We start from the raw sequence: 18,261 nt of genomic DNA, 5'->3' as shown, positions 1-18,261 counted from the left end.
CCTGGAGTCACTCTGACTGTCATAGGTACAGTTACATTCAATTAAGCTAAACTGTTGAATTCCATTTATTTCAGGAAAATTGTCTTGGTTTGTATTTACATCTGTATAACATAGGATTTCTTCCATCTCTGTATTAGAGTGATAACTAAGTGATAAAGGGATTTACAGTGATATAGTTTTTTAGTCACACTTTATTTGGATAGTCTGGATAGATGCTCTACAGATGGTCATGATATCAACAAACTTCCTGTTGATAAGTTACTGCTTTTATTTACTCTTTCTACTATTTTCACTGTTACCTTGACACAGCTCTCTGTCCACAGAGTGTCCATCCTGACCCTAACTGGGACACACACACCACTGAAAATGAGGACCAGACACTCTGGCAGTAAGTATGTTATAACATATTCATTAACCTTTCAGTGATACCCATCCCGGATCCGGGAGCATCCTCATCAAAAAAGCTGACTAGCATAGCCTAGCCTAACGGGACAGGGATATCATATAATGTAATTTCATGAAATCACAAGTCCAATACAGCAAATGAAAGATAAACATCTTGTGAATCCAGCCATCATTTCCGATTTTTAAAATATTTCACAGCGAAAACACAATATGTATTTATATTAGCTAACCACAATAGCCAAACACACAACGGCATGTTTTCACCATGTTTCCACCACATAGGTAGCTTTCACAAAACCCAGAAATAGAGATAAAATTATTCACTAACCTTGAACAACTTCATCAGATGACAGTCTTATAACATCATGTTATACAATACATTTATGTTTTGTTCGAAAATGTGCATATTTGAGGTATAAATCGTAGTTTTACATTGCAGCCACCATCACAAATAGCACCAAAGCAGCCAGAATAATTACAGATTGCAACGTGAAATACATAAATACTCATCATAAAACATTTATGAAAAATACATGGTGTACAGCAAATGAAAGATAAACATCTTGTGAATCCAGCCAATATTTCCGATTTTTTAAGTGTTTTACAGCGAAAACACAATATAGAATTATATTAGCTTACCACAATAGCCAAACACACAAAGCTATTTATTCACCGCCAACATAGCTTTCACAAAAAACAGCAATAGAGATAAAATTCATCACTAACCTTTGGACAACTTCATCAGATGACAGTCTTATAACATCATGTTATACAATACATTTATGTTTTGTTCGAAAATATGCATATTTAGAGCTGCAAATCGTGGTTATACATTGTGAATACGTAGCAACAATTCACCAAAATGTCCGGAGATATTTTGGACAGTCACCTAATCTACCAAAGAACTCATCATAAACTTTACATAAAAATACTTGTTGTATGGCAAATGAAAGATACACTGGTTCTTAATGCAACCGCTGTGTTAGATTTTTCAAAATAACTTTACTACAACATACAGCATGCATTATTGTGAGACAGCGCTCACCTATTCTCCGCCGTGTTGGAGCCAACATATTACACAGAAATACGAAATAACATCATAAATATTCTCTTACTTTTGCTGATCTTCCATCAGAATGTTGTGCAAGGAGTCCTATTTCCAGAATAAATCGTTGTTTGGTTTTAGAATGTCCATTTCTTCTGTCGAATTAGCAACTTTGGCTAGCCATGTGGAGCTCACGTGTCCAAGAAATGTTTGCGCCTGGAACGAAAAATTCCAAAAGTCCCAATAAACGTTGAATAAACTGGTCAAACTCGGTTGAAAAATCCTACTTTATGATGTTCTTCTCATAGGTATCCAATAAAATCAGAGCCGGAGCAATTCGTAGTGTATACCGAACGCTTTTCAGAAGACAATGTGAGGTTCCCCGGCGCGCAGATGAAAACTGACAAAAGGGCGGACCTGTCACTCCAAAAGCTCTTATTCGGCCTCACATCAAGCTACACACCCCATTCAACCTTCTACTGCCTGTTGACATCTAGTGGAAGGCGTATGAAGTGCATACAGATCCATAAATAAAAGCCAGTTGAATAGGCAGGCCCTGACACAGAGCCTCATTTTCAGAATTTTCACTTCCTGTATGGAAGTTTGCTGCCTAATGAGTTCTGTTTTACTCACAGATATAATTCAAACAGTTTTAGAAACTTCAGAGTGTTTTCTATCCAATAGTAATAATAATATGCATATTGTATGATCTAGAACAGAGTATGAGGCCATTTAATTTGGGCACGATTTTTTCCAAAGTGAAAACAGCGCCCCCCTATTAAGAAGATTTAATGTGTTTATTTTGTATGTAGTTTTTGTGTTTGTTTGTGTGAGTGGGTAAGTGGGTGAGTGAGAGAAAGACAGAGACAGAGGAGAGAGATGAACACAGAAAGTAGAAGTGAGAGAGAATGCTATAGAGCAGTGTGTAAAGTGCTCATACTGTGTTTCCTGTGTCGCTGTCTCTCTCAGAGTGTGAGGGACTCGCCCAGTGACACGTTCACAGCTCTTCAGAGAGACTCTCAGCCCTCCGTGTATCAGACCATTCAGGGGAGAAAACCACCACAGAACCTGAACTGATAGAACCACCACAGAACCTGGAGAGAAGAGAACCACAACAGAACCTGGACTACCACAGAACCTGGACTGAAGAGAACCACCACAGAACCTAGACTGAAGACAACCACCACAGAATGTGGACTGATAGAACCATCACAGAACCTGGACTGATAGAACCACCACAGAACCTGGACTGATAGAACCACCACAGAACCTGGACTGATAGAACCACCACATAACCTGGAGGGAAGAGAACCACCACAGAACCTGGAGGGAAGAGAACCACCACAGAACCTGGACTCGCACATAATTTCGAAATCAATCAAACGTTTTAAAAAATGTGTTGTGAAGCTCAACAAAGTCACTTACAGATGATTTGAACATGATGTGAGAATGTTAACATGTGAAATCTTAATATCAGTCCCGTGACTTGAATGGGATTTTTGTAAATGTGAGAGTGTTCGACATTGCAGCCGACTTTATAGGCGAGTCGAGATCTACAAATCACCTTGCATGATGAATAACTACTCAATATTATTTATAGATCATTCAGTCAGTCACAATTTACCCATGATACATCACAGTTTTGATGCTCTCGAACACTGTCTGTGTGACTGCAGAAGGAAGCCCTCTGCATTAGCTTCTTGGTCCCTGACATAGAGTTGGATAGAAGGTACATCTTGACATCTTTGTCACGATGTCTTCTGTGACAGAATGAGCAGCGCCATTGAGGGCTATTTCCATTTTAAAGTAGTTAATGTCTTCTTCTTCAACTTCCATAAGTTTAATAGCAGTTGGTTTACCAACTGAAATGGTGTATTCAATGGCTTTAGTCATGCCAAAAAAGGCTTTGAAGCAAGAACGCCCTCTATTCAACTCTATTGTCCCTGACTGCTTCAAAGTTGTCAACCACAGACTTCAAACCTCACACTCAGTGTCTATTTACATAGACTTCCAGTAAGTTAACTTACAACACATGTCCCCTTCACTCTGTAAGTATGCTTGACGATATCTTAAAATATGTTTATTTTATAATTTGTTTGTATCCATGAACTTCTGTATCCTGTTATGTGCATGGTGATGCTATTGTAATGTATGTTGTTTTGTTTTTCTGTTATTTACAGTATACTCTGTAGATGTATTTCTGCGTAGTAATCTGATACAGTATTGTACATGGGGTTTCACATATAATACTTTTGCATGGTATTTTAAGGACTCTGAAAGCAATAGATTGTTGTGGAGACTTGTTTGAAAATGGCCTAAAGTAAGAGTTAAAGTGGATGAGTGGATGCTTCGTAAGAGCTTTAGGAGTAGTACTAATATGAGATACAGTGATGGTGGGTTGTGTTTAGGAGTAGTATTAACATGAGACACAGTGATGGTGGGTTGTGTTTAGGAGTAGCATTAACATGAGACACAGTGATGGTGGGTTGTGTTTAGGAGTAGTATTAACATGAGACACATTGATGGTGGGTTGTGTTTAGGAGTAGTATTAATATGACACACAGTGACGGTGGATTGAAATGCTGACTAAACGGGTCCTTTCCAACAATGCAGAGTTAAAGTAAAAAATAGGGTGCATTCGGGAAGTATTCAGACCCCTAGGCTTTTTCCACATTTTGTTACGTTACAGCCTTATTCTCAAATGGATTAAATTATTTTTTTCCCCCTCATCAATCTATACACAATACCCCATAATGATAAAAGCAAAACATTTTTTTAGAAATGTTTGCAAATTTATAAAAAATGTTAAACTGAAATATCACATTTACATACTTAAGACCTTTTACTCAGTACTTGGTTGAAGCACCTTGTCAGTGATAACAGCCTTGAGTCTTCTTGTGTATGATGCAACAAGCTTGGCAAACTTGTATTTGGGGAGTTTCTCTAATTCTTCTCTGCAGATCCTATCAAGCTCTGTCAGGTTGGATGGGGTGCGTCGCTGCACAGCTATTTTCAGGTCTCTCCAGAGATGTTCCATCAGGTTTGTCCTGCCTCTGGATGGGCCACTAAAGGACATTCAGAGACTTGTCCTGAAGCCACTCCTGCGTTGTCTTGACTATGTGCCTAGTGTCGTTGTCTTGTTGGAAGGTCCTGAGTGCTCTGGAGCAGGTTTTTATCACGGATCTCTCTGTACTTTGCTCCGTTCATCTTTCCCTCGATCCTGACTAGTATACCAGTCCCTGCAGCTGAAAAACATCCCCACAGCATTATGCTGCCACCACCATGCTTCATCGTAGGGATGTGCCAGGTTACTTCCAGACGAGACACTTGGCTATTCAGGCCAAATAGTTCCATCTTGGTTTCATCAGACCAGAGAATCTCATTTAGGTGCCTTTAGTCAAAGTTCAAGCTGGCTGTCATGTGCCTTTTACTGAGGAGTGGCTTCCATCTGGCCACTCTACCATAAAGGCCTGATTGGTGGAGTGCTGCAGAGATGGTTGTCCTTCTGGAAGGTTCTCCCATCTCCACAGAGGAACACTGGAGCTCTGTAGGAGTGACCATCGGGTTCTTGGTCACCTACCTGACCAAGGCCCTTCTCCCCCGATTGCTCCGTTCTTCCATTTAGGAATGATGGAGGCCACTGTGTTCTTGGGGACCTTCAATAGTGCAGACATTTTTTGGTACCCTTCCCGAGTTCTTTGCTTAAACCCAATCCTGTCTCGGAGCTCTACGGACAATTTCTTCGACGTCATGGCTTGGTTTTTGCTCTGACATGCACTGTCAACTGTGGGACCTTATATAGACAAGTGTGTGCCTTTCCAAATCATGTCCAATCAATTGAATTTACCACAGGTGGACTCCAATCACATTTGAAGGATGATGAATGGAAAAAGGATGCACCTGAGCTCAATTTCGAATCTCATAACAAAGGTTATGAATACTTATGTAAATTCAAAAAACTGTTTTTGCTTTGTCTTTATGGGGTATCGTGTGTAGAATGATGAGGGAAATTGTTTATTTATTCCATTTTAGAATAAGGCTGTAACGTAACAAAATGTCGAAAAAACTAAAGGGGTCTGAATACTTACACTGTATAAATGTTTTGGGGGAAATAGTGACACAAGGAATAAATACAGAGTGAATAACGAATATCAATAACGAGTAAAAATAACATGTCTGTTTCACAGTACCGGGTCGATGTGCAGGGGTATGAGTTAATTGAGGTGTTTATGTACATACATATAAGGGAAAGGGGGATACCTAGTCAGTTGCACAACTGAATGCATTCAACTGAAATGTGACTTCTACATTTAACCACTCTGAATCAGAGAGGTGTGTGGGGCTGTATTAATGTACGTAATCGATGCCCGGGGGCAGTTGTTGTTGGGGGTTAACTCCCTTGCTCAAGGGCAGAACTGCAGAATTTAGTACTTTTGCCAGTTCAGGAAGTCAAAACAGCAACCTTTACTGGCCCAGCGCTCTTAACCGCTAGGCTACCTGCTGCCCAATAGGTAAGGGTAAAGTTACTAGGCATCAGGATAGATAATAGACTAAGCGAGCATAGATGTAATTTACTGTAGCTCGTCTGGTGGACTTGTGTCACTGGGCAGCTCACGGCTGGATTTCCCTTTGTAATCCATGATAGTTTGCAAGCCCTGCCACATCCTTCTCGCTTCAGAGCCAGCATAGTAGGATTCGGCCTTAGTCCTGTATTGACGCTTTGCCGGTTTGATTGCTCATCTGAGGTCGTAGCAGAATTTGTTTTTAAGCGCCCGGATTAGTGTCCCGTTCCTTGAAAGCGGAAGCTCTAGCCTTTAGCTCTGTGCAGATGTTGCCTGTAATCCATGGCTTCTGGTTGGGGTACGGCGATGCACTTATTAATGAAGCGGTGAATGACGTGGTCAATTCCTCAATGTTATTGGATGAATCCCGGAACATATTCCAGTCTGTGCTAGTGAAACAGTTCTGTAGCTGAGCATCCACTTGATCGGACCACTTCTGTATTGAGCACGTCTCTGGTACGTCCTGTTTGAGTTTTTGCTTGTAGGCAGGAAGCAGGAGGATAAAGATATGGTCTGATTTGCCAAAGGGAGGTGTCAGAGTCGTGTGTACAGGTGGAAGGGAAGTCAGGTGCAGGAGAGTCAAACGGAGTGTAAAATGGAGTCTTTTAATGACTGTCCAAGTATATGCTCCATAACACTAATAAGAAACTAACAAAAACAAATATGGGTACGAAGACCCGTCGCGCACCTATACACATAAAAAACAACACTAACAAGAAACAATCTCTGACAAAGACATGAGGAGAAACAGAGGGTTAAATACACAACATGTAATGGATGGGATTGGAAACAGTTGTGTGAGAAGACAAGACAAAACCAATGGAAAAATGAAAAATGGATCAATGATGGCTAGAAGACCGGTGACGTCGACCGCCGAACACCGCCCGAACAAGGAGAGGCAACGACTTCGGTAGAAGTCGTGACAGTACCCCCCCCCCACCCCTGACGCCCGGCTCCAGCAGCGCGTCGACACCGACCTCGGGGACGACCCGGAGGGTGAGGTGCAGGGCGATCCGGATGGAGACGGTGGAATTCTTTTAACATGGAAGGATTTAACACGTCCTCCACCGGAACCCAGCATCTCTCCTCCGGCCCGTACCCCTCCCAGTCCATGAGGTACTGAAGGCCCCTCGCCCGACGTCTCGAATTCAAAATGGATCGAACAGAGTACGCCGGGACCCCCTCGATGTCAAGAGGAGGCGGAGGAACATCACGCACTTCAGCCTCCTGGAGCGGGCCAGCCACCACCGGCCTGAGGAGAGACACATGGAACGAGGGGTTAATACGGTAATTAGTGGGCAGTTGTAACCTATAACATACCTCGTTCACTCTCCTCAGGACTTTAAACGGCCCCACAAACCGCGGACCCAGCTTCCGGCAGAGCAGGCGGATGGGCAGGTTTCGGGTCGAGAGCCAGACCCTGTCCCCTGGTGCGAACACCGGGGCCTCACTGCGGCGACGGTCTGTGGCAATTATCTGGCGCCTTATGGCGAGCTGAAGGTGGACGTGGGCTGCCTCCCAGGTTTTCTCAGCGCGCCGAAACCAATTGTCCACCGCAGGAGCCTCGGTCTGACTCTGATGCCAAGGAGCCAGAACCGGCTGATACCCTAATACACATTGAAAAGGAGTAAGGTTAGTGGAGGAGTGACGCAGCGAGTTCTGGGCAATCTCTGCCCATTGCACGAACATCGCCCACTCCCCCGGCCGGTCCTGGCAATAGGACCGCAGAAACCTACCCACATCCTGGTTAACTCTCTCCACCTGCCCATTACTCTCGGGGTGAAAACCTGAGGTAAGACTAACCGGCCTTCCAGACCCTTGATGTGATCTGGGGACCCCGATCAGACACTATATCCTCAGGCACCCCATAGTGCCGGAAAACGTGTGTAAACAAGGCCTCTGCAGTTTGTAAGGCCGTAGGAAGACCGGGCAAAGGAAGGAGACGACAAGACTTCGAAAACCGATCCACAACGACCAGGATCGTGGTATAACCCTGTGAAGGTGGAAGATCAGTCAAAAAATCCACCGACAGGTGCGACCACGGCCGTTGAGGAACGGGTAAAGGTTGAAGCTTACCTCTGGGCAGGTGTCTAGGAGCCTTGCACTGGGCGCACACCGAGCAGAAAGAAACATAAATCCTCACGTCCTTAGCTAAAGTGGGCCACCAGTACCTCCCATCAAGACAGCGCATCGTCCGACCTATCCCAGGATGCCCAGAGGAGGGTGAAGTGTGAGCCCAATAGATCAATCGGTCGCGGACAGCAGACGGAACGTACAGACGACCAGCTGGACACTCAGGGGGAGATGGCTCTGCACGTGACGCCCGCTCAATGTCCGCGTCCAGCTCCCACACTACTGGCACCACCAAACACGAAGCTGGGAGTATTGGAGTGTGATCCATGGACCGCTCCTCTGTGTCATACAGCCGAGACAATGCGTCTGCCTTGACGTTCTGGTCTGTAAGAGAGAGTAAACACAAAACGAGTGAAAAACATGGCCCACCTTGCCTGGCGAGGATTCCGTCTCTTCGCCTGCCGGATGTACTCCAGATTGCAGTGGTCAGTCCAGATGAGAAAAGGGTGTTTAGCCCCCTCAAGCCAATGCCTCCAAACCTTCAAGGCTTTTACGACAGCCAATAGCTCCCGGTCCCCCACATCATAGTTTTGCTCCGCCGGGCTGAGCTTCTTCGAAAAGAAAGCACAGGGGCGAAGCTTCAGTGGCACACCCGAACGCTGAGAGAGCACTGCTCCTATCCCAGCTTCGGATGCGTCCACCTCCACTATGAATGGCAAAGAGGGATCCGGATGAGCCAACACAGGTACCGAGGTAAACAGAGTCTTCAGGTGTCCAAAAGCCCTGTTCGCCTCAGCCGACCACTGCAAGCGCGCCGGGCCCCCCTTTAGCAGTGAGGTAATGGGAGCAGCCACCTGACCAAAACCCCGGATAAACCTCCGGTAGTAATTAGCAAACCCTAAAAAACGCTGCACCTCCTTTACCGTGGTTGGAGTCGACCAATTACGCACGGCTACAAAGCGGTCGCCCTCGATTTCCACTCCTGAAGTGGAAATCCGATGCCCTAGGAAGGAGATGGATTGTTGGAAGAACAAGCATTTCTCAGCCTTGACATATAGATCATGCTCCAACAGGCGACCAAGCACCCTGCGCACCAGGGACACATGCTCGGCGCGTGTAGCGGAGTATATCAGAATGTCATCGATATACACCACTACACCTTGCCCGTGCAGGTCCCTGAAGATCTCATCTACAAATGATTGGAAGACTGATGGAGCATTCATCAACCCATATGGCATGACACGGTACTCATAATGACCTGAGGTGGTGCTAAATGCTGTCTTCCACTCATCACACTTCTTAATACGCACCAGATTGTACGCACTCCTGAGATCCAATTTTGTGAAGACGCGTGCCCCGTGCATTGACTCAATAACCGTATTTATCAGAGGTAGCGGGTAACTATATTTCACCTTGATTTTATTTAGACCTCGATAATCAATGCACGGGCGTAAACCGCCATCTTTCTTTTTCACAAAAAAGAAACTCGAGGAGACGGGTGAAATGGATGGCTGAATGTACCCCTGACGCAGGGATTCAGAGATATATGTATCCATAGCCACCTTCTCCGCTTGCGACAGGGGATACACGTGACTCCTGGGATATGCAGCGTCTACCAGGAGATCTATCGCCCCCTTCGATGGGGTGGTAATTTAGTCGCCTTCTTTTTACAGAAGGCGAGAACCAAATCGGCATATTCGTGGGGGATGCGCACGGTGGAGACCTGGTCTGGACTTTCCACCGTAGTAGCACCAACGGAAACCCCTAAACACCTACCTGAGCACTCTCGTGACCACCCCGTGAGAGCCCTCTGTGGCCAAGAAACAGTGGGGTTATGACAAGTTAACCAGGGTATGCCTAGCACCAAAGAATACGCAGGAGAATCAATAAGGAATAGACTAATCTTCTCCTTGTGACCCTTCTGCGTTATCATACCTTAAGGGAAGTCTGAGACGGGAGCCGTATGGTTAGTGAAGAAAGTCCCATTGCAAATGTACGGTCCCTTACCTGACGTCTTGCGACGTCGCAGAAAATCGCGGACGGCGTCGGGCCGTGGGCGGCGGAGAGCTCTTTCAGGAAGTCACCCAAAAAAACGTCTCGGACTTTCGGTTTCCGTTTTATAAAAATGACACATTTTTGACTTTTTTCCGCATTCTCGAAAATTCCCACAAGGGGGAAAATAAATCATATTGCAAGCGCACGAGTACGTGGCAAACGAGCGCGGCCTTTTCTCCTAAACTGAAAATATTTCGAAGACGAAACTCGGCGAGCGTAGGTTTGGAGTAATGGGCAGTTGGCCCCGAACGAGATGGCGTCGAGACCTCGGCGCTTTTTGAGTTATGGCCATTTTTCTGGGATTAAAGGGTTAAAACGCAAGTAGGGTGCTAATTTGACCGCTTCATGTCAAAGTACATAAGCATACGGTGTCAGGAAAAAAAGAACCAGCCATTTATCTATCGTAATTTAAGAGAAAATGTACATTGACCGTTTGGTGATGTTCACAAAGAGGAATTTCTTTTTCTAAAAAATCACAGATCCAGTTGCAGTGTGTTCAGACGTACATTTTTAAAGTGGGTCTCGATGCTCTGCGAGAATCCTGTGATTTTATATGATTTTATGAAATAACACACACTCATTTAACCCTCTTTAAATAAGTCAGTTCTTAACATAAAGACTTAAAACTCAATATTATATAAGAGCCTACCCCAAGGAGGGTATGTGTTCACTTTCAGCTTCCTATGTCAACTGGAAGTACCTTAAAATGGTGCCATAGGGTCAGGTTTGAAGGGTAATAAGGTCAGATCTTTTCAAAACTTCACTTGTGTGATTAGACAACCCTCATGAACTGTAATCAGTCATTTCTCCCAACAGATGTCAAAGAAAAGCTCTCTCACACAAACACACACACACAAAAAGCTATGATGGAGTGAAAAAGTACGGTGCTTAAAGACACACAAAGCCTGCAATGGCATTACTATTATCTCCAGGCCGTGCCGAGTTCAACGAGATGCCCCGCTTGACCGTAGCTCGCTCGGTCTGAGCGCAGCGACCGTTACAAGAAAATGGACCCAAATGACCTTTTGACCTCATGTCAATTTTATTTGCTTTTGGGAGACAGAGAGAGAACCGTTAAGGTTAGAAGCACAATTTGACCTCAGGAATGTTCTTAAGGTCCTCCCGATCTGTGCAAGCCTAACCTTGACCTTGTGGCATTAACCCTTAACAGTTAAAAGCTGGTGTTTACATCAAACAATTTACAATGACATGTCGCCCCATAGGAATACATTGACTGCACCTCTCAATTCAACCTAAAGCCTATGTGGGTTATGAATGTCTTATGAACCTGTCTTTGATGTCAGTCCATCAGGCCACCATGAGGTCTACCTGTGTCGATTCTAAGCTTCCTGGAGCAACCGGAAGTGGTTAAATCACCCTAAAAGTGTTTGCCATAGCCAACCTGCAGTTTGAGAGAAATAGTGCATTCAGCCCTATGTAAATCAGTCAATTTTTAACATACAGACTTAAAACTCAGGATTCTGTAACAGCCTACTCCAGTGATGATATGTGTTTATTTATAGCTTCCTGTGACAACCGGAAGTGCCATAACTGGTGTCAAATGGGCTGTTTCGAAGGGTTAAAAATGTCAAATCTTTCCAAAACTTCATATATGTGAATAGACAACCCTCATGAACTGTAAATCAGTCCTTCATCCCATCAGATTAAAAAAAAAAAAATACACACCGACACAGAAATGATGGAGGGACACACTGAGGGGCTAAGAGGCAGACAGTGCCTGCAGTAGTTACTTTTGTTCCAACTTTTAAAGAACCGTCAGACCTAGAGTTCTGAAAATTTACAAACCTGTTCTAGACCTCAGGTCGATTGTGCACAGTGAATTATATGGCTCTAGAAGGTTCTCGGATTGATAAAAAGCATTGTGTATTTGCCATGTTTTCAATTCATTTTGACCTCAACGAAACGGACGACATTTAGAAAAGTCCCAGAGTCTCAAGACTAGGTGCGTTGAAACCGGCTCGGCCCATAGAGACAGACCCCAACAAGCCTGTTTGATTGCTCATTCAAGGACCCCGTAGCAAGGCAATGAAAAAAGTGGAATTTCAGCACCAATTAGGGTTTTGCTCGGGCACCGAATGACCTATCGAGCCGAAACTTGGGATTCGAGGTCGCTTCACATAGGGCTAAACATAATGTGTGAACTGGACCCGCAGCTAGAACATAACTACGTATTATTTGTTTTATTATGGTTTAAATAGAAGGCGCTGTGAATTTTGGGCCTGCTCTGAAATATGTTATAGTTGGCATCTAAAGGAGTTGGAAAAAGGGAGTTTGGAGTCAGATGGTATCAGTTTGGTGTCTGAAAATATCTATTTGACTGATGGACACTGACTTGCTCGTTGACTTTTGTACATTTGCAATATGTTTCAACGGGGAGGTACCATGAGGAAAAAGCGACATGATGAAATTTCACGCAACGAGCGATGGAGAGGAACCACTATCACTGCCCGGCCATCCTGAGGTCATCAGACCGTTGACTTTTGCATTTCTAAAGTATTTAAGAGAATGTACGTTACATTTGCAATATGATTCAACATCACATCATATTGCAAATGCACGTTACATTTGCAATATGATGTGATGTTGAATCATATTGCAAATGTAACGTGCATTCTTTAAATACTTTAGAAATGCAAAAGTCAACGGTCTGATGACCTCAGGATGGCCGGGCAGTGATAGTGGTTCCTCTCCAACGCTCGTTGCGTGAAATTTCATCATGTCGATTTTGGTGATGGTACCCCCGCGTTGAAACATATTGCAAATGTACAAAAGTCGACTAGCAAGTCAACTAGCAAGTGTCAACAAAAGTCAACTAGCAAGTGTCCATCAGTCAATTGGATATTTTCAGACACCAAACTGATACCATCTGACTCCAAACTCACTTTTTACAACTCCTTTAGAAGCCAACTATCACATATTTCAGAGCAGGCCCAAAATTCACAGCGCCTTCCATGAATGCACCAAAATAGCATTCTGAAATCACCACTAAAATGACATCGCCATATTCTCCAGGCCGTGCCGAGTTCAACGGGATGCCCCGCTTGACCGTAGCTCGCTCGGTCTGAGCGCAGCGACCGTTACAAGAGAACGGACACAAATGACCTTTTGACCTCAATGTCAATTTTCTTTGATTTTGGGAGACAGAGAGAGAACCGTTAAGGTTAGAAGCACAATTTCACCTCAGGAACTATCCTAAGGTCCTCCCGATCTGTGCAAGCCTAACCTTGACCTTGTGGCATTAACCCTTCACAGTTAAAAGAAGGCGTTTACATCAAACAGTTTACAATGACATTTCGCCCCATAGGAATACATTGACTGCTCCTCTAAATTCAACCTGAAGCCTATGTGGGTTATGAATGTCTTATGAACCTGTCTTTGATAACAATCCATCAGGCTACTATGAGGTCTACCTGTGTTGATTATAAGCTACCTGGAGCAACCGGAAGTGGTTAAAATCACCCTAAAAAGTGTCCAGATATACATGTCTTGCAATTTTGAAAATCACTGCATTCAACCCTATGTAGATCAGTCAATTCTTAACGTATAGACTTAAAACTCAGGATTCTGTAACAGCATACCCCAGTCAAGATATGTGTTTACCTATGGCTTCCTGTGCCAACCGGAAGTGCCTTAAAATGGTGTCATGGTGCTGTTTCGAAGGGTTAAAAAGGTCAGAACTTTTCAAAACTTAATTTGTGTGATTAGACAACCCTCATGAACTGTAAATCAGTCATTTCTCTAAGCAGATGTCAAAGGAAAGCTCTCTCTCACACACAAACACACACACAAAGCAATGATGGAGTGAAAAAGTACGGTGCTTAACGACACACAAAGCCTGCAATGGCATTCCCATTATCCCTAGGCCGTGCCGAGTTCAACGAGATGCCCCGCTTGACCGTAGCTCACTCGGTCTGAGCGCAGCGACCGTTACAAGAGAACGGACACGAATGACCTTTTGACCTCAATGTCAATTTTATTTGCTTTTGGGAGACAGAGAGAGAACCGTTAAGGTTAGAAACACAATTTCACCTCATGAATGTTCTTAAGGTCCTCCCGATCTGTGCAAGCCTAACCTTGACCTTGTGGCATTAACCCTTGACAGTTAAAAGAAGGTGTTTACATCAAACAGTTTACAATGACATGTCTCCCCATTGGAATGCATTGACTGCACCTCTAAATTCAACCTGAAGCCTATGTGGGTTATGAATGTCTTATGAACCTGTCTTTGATGACAGTCCATCAGGCCACCATGAGGTCTACCTGTGTCGATTCTAAGCTTCCTGGAACAACCGGAAGTGGTTAAAATCACCCTAAAAGTGTTTGCAATAAGCACCCTGCAATTTGAGAGAAATAGTGCATTCAGCCCTATGTAAATCAGTCAATTTTTAACATATAGACTTAAAACTCAGGATTCTGTAACAGCATACTCCAGTGAGTATATGTGTTTACTTACAGCTTCCTGTGCCAACCGGAAGTGCCATAATTGGTGTCAAATGGGCTGTTTTGAAGGGTTAAAAATGTCAAATCTTTCCAAAACTTCATATTTGTGATTAGGCAACCCTCCTGAACTGTAAATCAGTCATTAGTCCCATCAGATTTCAACGAAAAATTTACACACCCAAACAGAAATGATGGAGGGACACACTGAGGGGCTAAGAGGCAGACAGTGCCTGTGGTAGTTACTTTTGTTCCAACTTTTAAAGAACCGTCCGACCTAGAGTTCTGAAACTTTGGAAACCTGTTCTAGACCTCAGGTTGATTGTGCACGGTGAGTTATGTGGCTCTAGAAGGTTCTCAGACCGATAAACAGCCTCGTGTATTTGCCATGTTTTCAATTCATTTTCAGCTCAACGAAACTGACAACATTTAGAAAAGTCCCAGAGTCTCAAGACTAGGTGCATTGAAACCGGCTCGGCCCATAGAGTCGGACCCCAACGAGCCTGTTTGATTGCTCATTCAAGGACCCCGTAGCAAGGCAATGAAAAAAATGGATATTCAGCACCAATTAAGGTATTGCTCGGGCACCGAATGACCTATCGAGCCGAAACTTGGGATTCGAGGTCGCCTCACATAGGGCTAAACATAATGTGAGAACTGGACCCGCAGCTAGAACATAACTACGTATTATTTGTTTTATTATGGTTTAAATGGAAGGCGCTGTGAATTTTGGGCCTGCTCTGAAATATGTTATAGTTGGCTTCTAAAGGAGTTGGAAAAAGTGAGTTTAGTGTCAGATGGTATCAGTTTGGTGTCTGACAATATCCAATTGACTGATGGACACTGACTTGCTAGTTGACTTTTGTGCATTTGCAATATGTTTCAACGGGGGGGTACCATCACCAAAATCGACATGATGAAATTTCCACGCAACGAGCGATGGAGAGGAACCACTAACACTGCCCGGCCATCCTGAGGTCATCAGGACGTTCAATTTTGTATTTCTAAAGTATTTAAAGAATGCACGTTACATTTGCAATATGATTCAACACATCATATTGCAAATGTAACACTGTGTGTTATGTTTGCAATATGATTCAACACATCATATTACAAATGTAACACTGTGTGTTATGTTTGCAATATGATTCAACACATCATATTGCAAATGTAACACTGTGTTTTATGTTTGCAATATGATTCAACACATCATATTACAAATGTAACACTGTGTGTTATGTTTGCAATATGATTCAACACATCATATTGCAAATATAACAGTGTGTGTTTGCAATATGATTCAACAGTGTGTTATGTTTGCAATATGATGTGATGTTTTTCACTGTTGAATCATATGCAAATGTAACGTGCATTCTTTAAATAAACCCTATGTGGGTTATGAATGTCTTATGAACCTGTCTTCAATGACAATCCATCAAGCCACTATGAGGTCTACCTGTGTTGATTCTAAGCTTCCTGGAGCAACCGGAAGTGATAAAATCACCCTAAAAGGGTTTTACCCAACCAGCAGTTTGTGATATATAGTGCATTCAACCCTGTGTAAATCAGTCAGTTCTTAACGTATAGACTTAAAACTCAGGATTCTGTAAAAGCATACCCCGATCAGGATAGGTGTTCACTTATAGCTTCCTGTGCCAACCGGAAGTGCCTTAAAATGGGGTCATAGGTGCTGTTTCAAAGGGTTAAAAAAGTCAGATCTTTCCAAAACTTTAAGTGTGTGATTAGGCAACCCTCATGAAGTGTAAATCAGTCATTTCTCTAATCAGATGTCAAAGAAAAGCTCACACACACACACACAGACACACACAGCAAGGATGGAATGAAAAAGTATGGTGCTTAAAGACACACAGAGCCTTAAATGCTTTTAGGGGGGATCCAGACTTCCATACCCGCTCTGGGAGCACTATAATACGGGCAAAAATCAATGGGTGCTGGCCTGAGTGATTTATGGAGGTTTTCAAAAAAAGTCAAAAAATATTCTGTTTCATGTTTTGGGTTACCACACACGATTTTCAATACAGTTTTAAATGCTTCATTTTGGCCTTTAAAAAAAAAAAGTTATTTTCGACTATGAAGGGGGTGATACGTTTTTTCCAAATTTTTGACATTTTTTACTTCCTATGAAATCACATTCCAAATGCACAAAACAAATTCCTTAAGTCCAAATAAAAATGTCCTAAAAATTATGTTAATAAAATTTGACAAAAGTATTTTCATACAGTTCTTACACATGTGTAATTGACATAAAAATTGAAAGAATTTCGAAAAACGGTCCAGAAAGCACTTTTTTAAAGGGGGTGATACGTTTTTTCCAAATTTTTGACATTTTTGACTTTTGACTTTTGACTTCCTATGAAATCACATTCCAAATGCACAAAACAAATTCCTTAAGTCCAAATAAAAATGTCCAAAAAATTATGTTAATAAAATTTGACAAAAGTATTTTCATACAGTTCTTACACATGTGTAATTGACATAAAACTCGAAAGAATTTCGAAAAAAGGTCCAGAAAGCACTTTTTTAACCTGTTTGGGCTGCAAGCCCGACACCGCCCACAATATGACAACATCCAGCTCTATTGCAGGGCGCGAAATTCAAAATCTATTTTTTAAAAATATTTAACTTTCACACATTAACAAGTCCAATACAGCATTTGAAAGATAAACATCTTGCCAATCCAGCCAACATGTCCGATTTTTTAAATGTTTTACAGAGAAAACACCACATATATTTATGTTAGCTCACCACCAAATAAAAAAGAGGACAGACATTTTTCACAGCCCAAGTAGGATTCAAGTAGCATGCACAAGCCAACCTAACTAACCTAGAACCAACCTAAATAACCTAGAAAAAACTACCTCAGATGACAGTCCTATAACATGTTACACAATAAATCTATGTTTTGTTCAAAAAATGTGCATATTTTAGCTATAAATCAGTTTTACATTACTGCTACCATCATAGCTACAGTCTGAAATCGCACGGGAGTAGCCAGAGAAAATACAGACACCAACGTCAACTACTAATTACACCTCATAAAACATTTCAGAAAAATATATGGTGGATAGCTAATGAAAGACAAAGATCGTGTGAATAGAGCCAATATTTCCGATTTTTGAAGTGTTTTACAGCGAAAACACAATATATCGTTATATTAGCTTACTACATTAGCTAGCATACGGCAGCATTGATTCTAGTCAAACGTTAGCATAGCACAGTTCGACAGATATATGAAAAAGCATCCCAAATTGGGTCCTTATCTTTGTTGATATTCCATCAGAATGTTGTAAAGGGGTCCATTGTCCAGTACAGTCTTTGTTTGGGTTCCAGAACGAACTATTTCCCTCTTGTATTAGCAAGCACACTGGCCGTGCGGCGCTAATCTCTCTTTCTTCAAACAATTCTTGCGTCACATCACGTCTAAAGTCCAGAATAAATTTCAATAATATAATTAAAGTATATTGAAAAAACATACTTTAGGATGATTTTGTGACATGTATCAAATAATATCGTAGCCAGAGCTCATATTCACCTTGAACGAGCGTTTTCCATGAGCCGAGTCCATATTCTACTTCGCGCCCAGAAAAAAAAATAAAGTGCGCAAGTCTCACTCCAAGAGGTTGTGTTCAGCCCCTGGAAGAG

The sequence above is a fragment of the Salvelinus fontinalis genome, unplaced genomic scaffold (genome assembly GCF_029448725.1).
Source record: "Salvelinus fontinalis isolate EN_2023a unplaced genomic scaffold, ASM2944872v1 scaffold_0083, whole genome shotgun sequence".
Lineage (NCBI taxonomy): Eukaryota > Metazoa > Chordata > Actinopteri > Salmoniformes > Salmonidae > Salvelinus > Salvelinus fontinalis.
The sequence above is the reverse complement of the archived record's forward strand: the minus strand, read 5'-3'. Positions refer to the sequence as shown.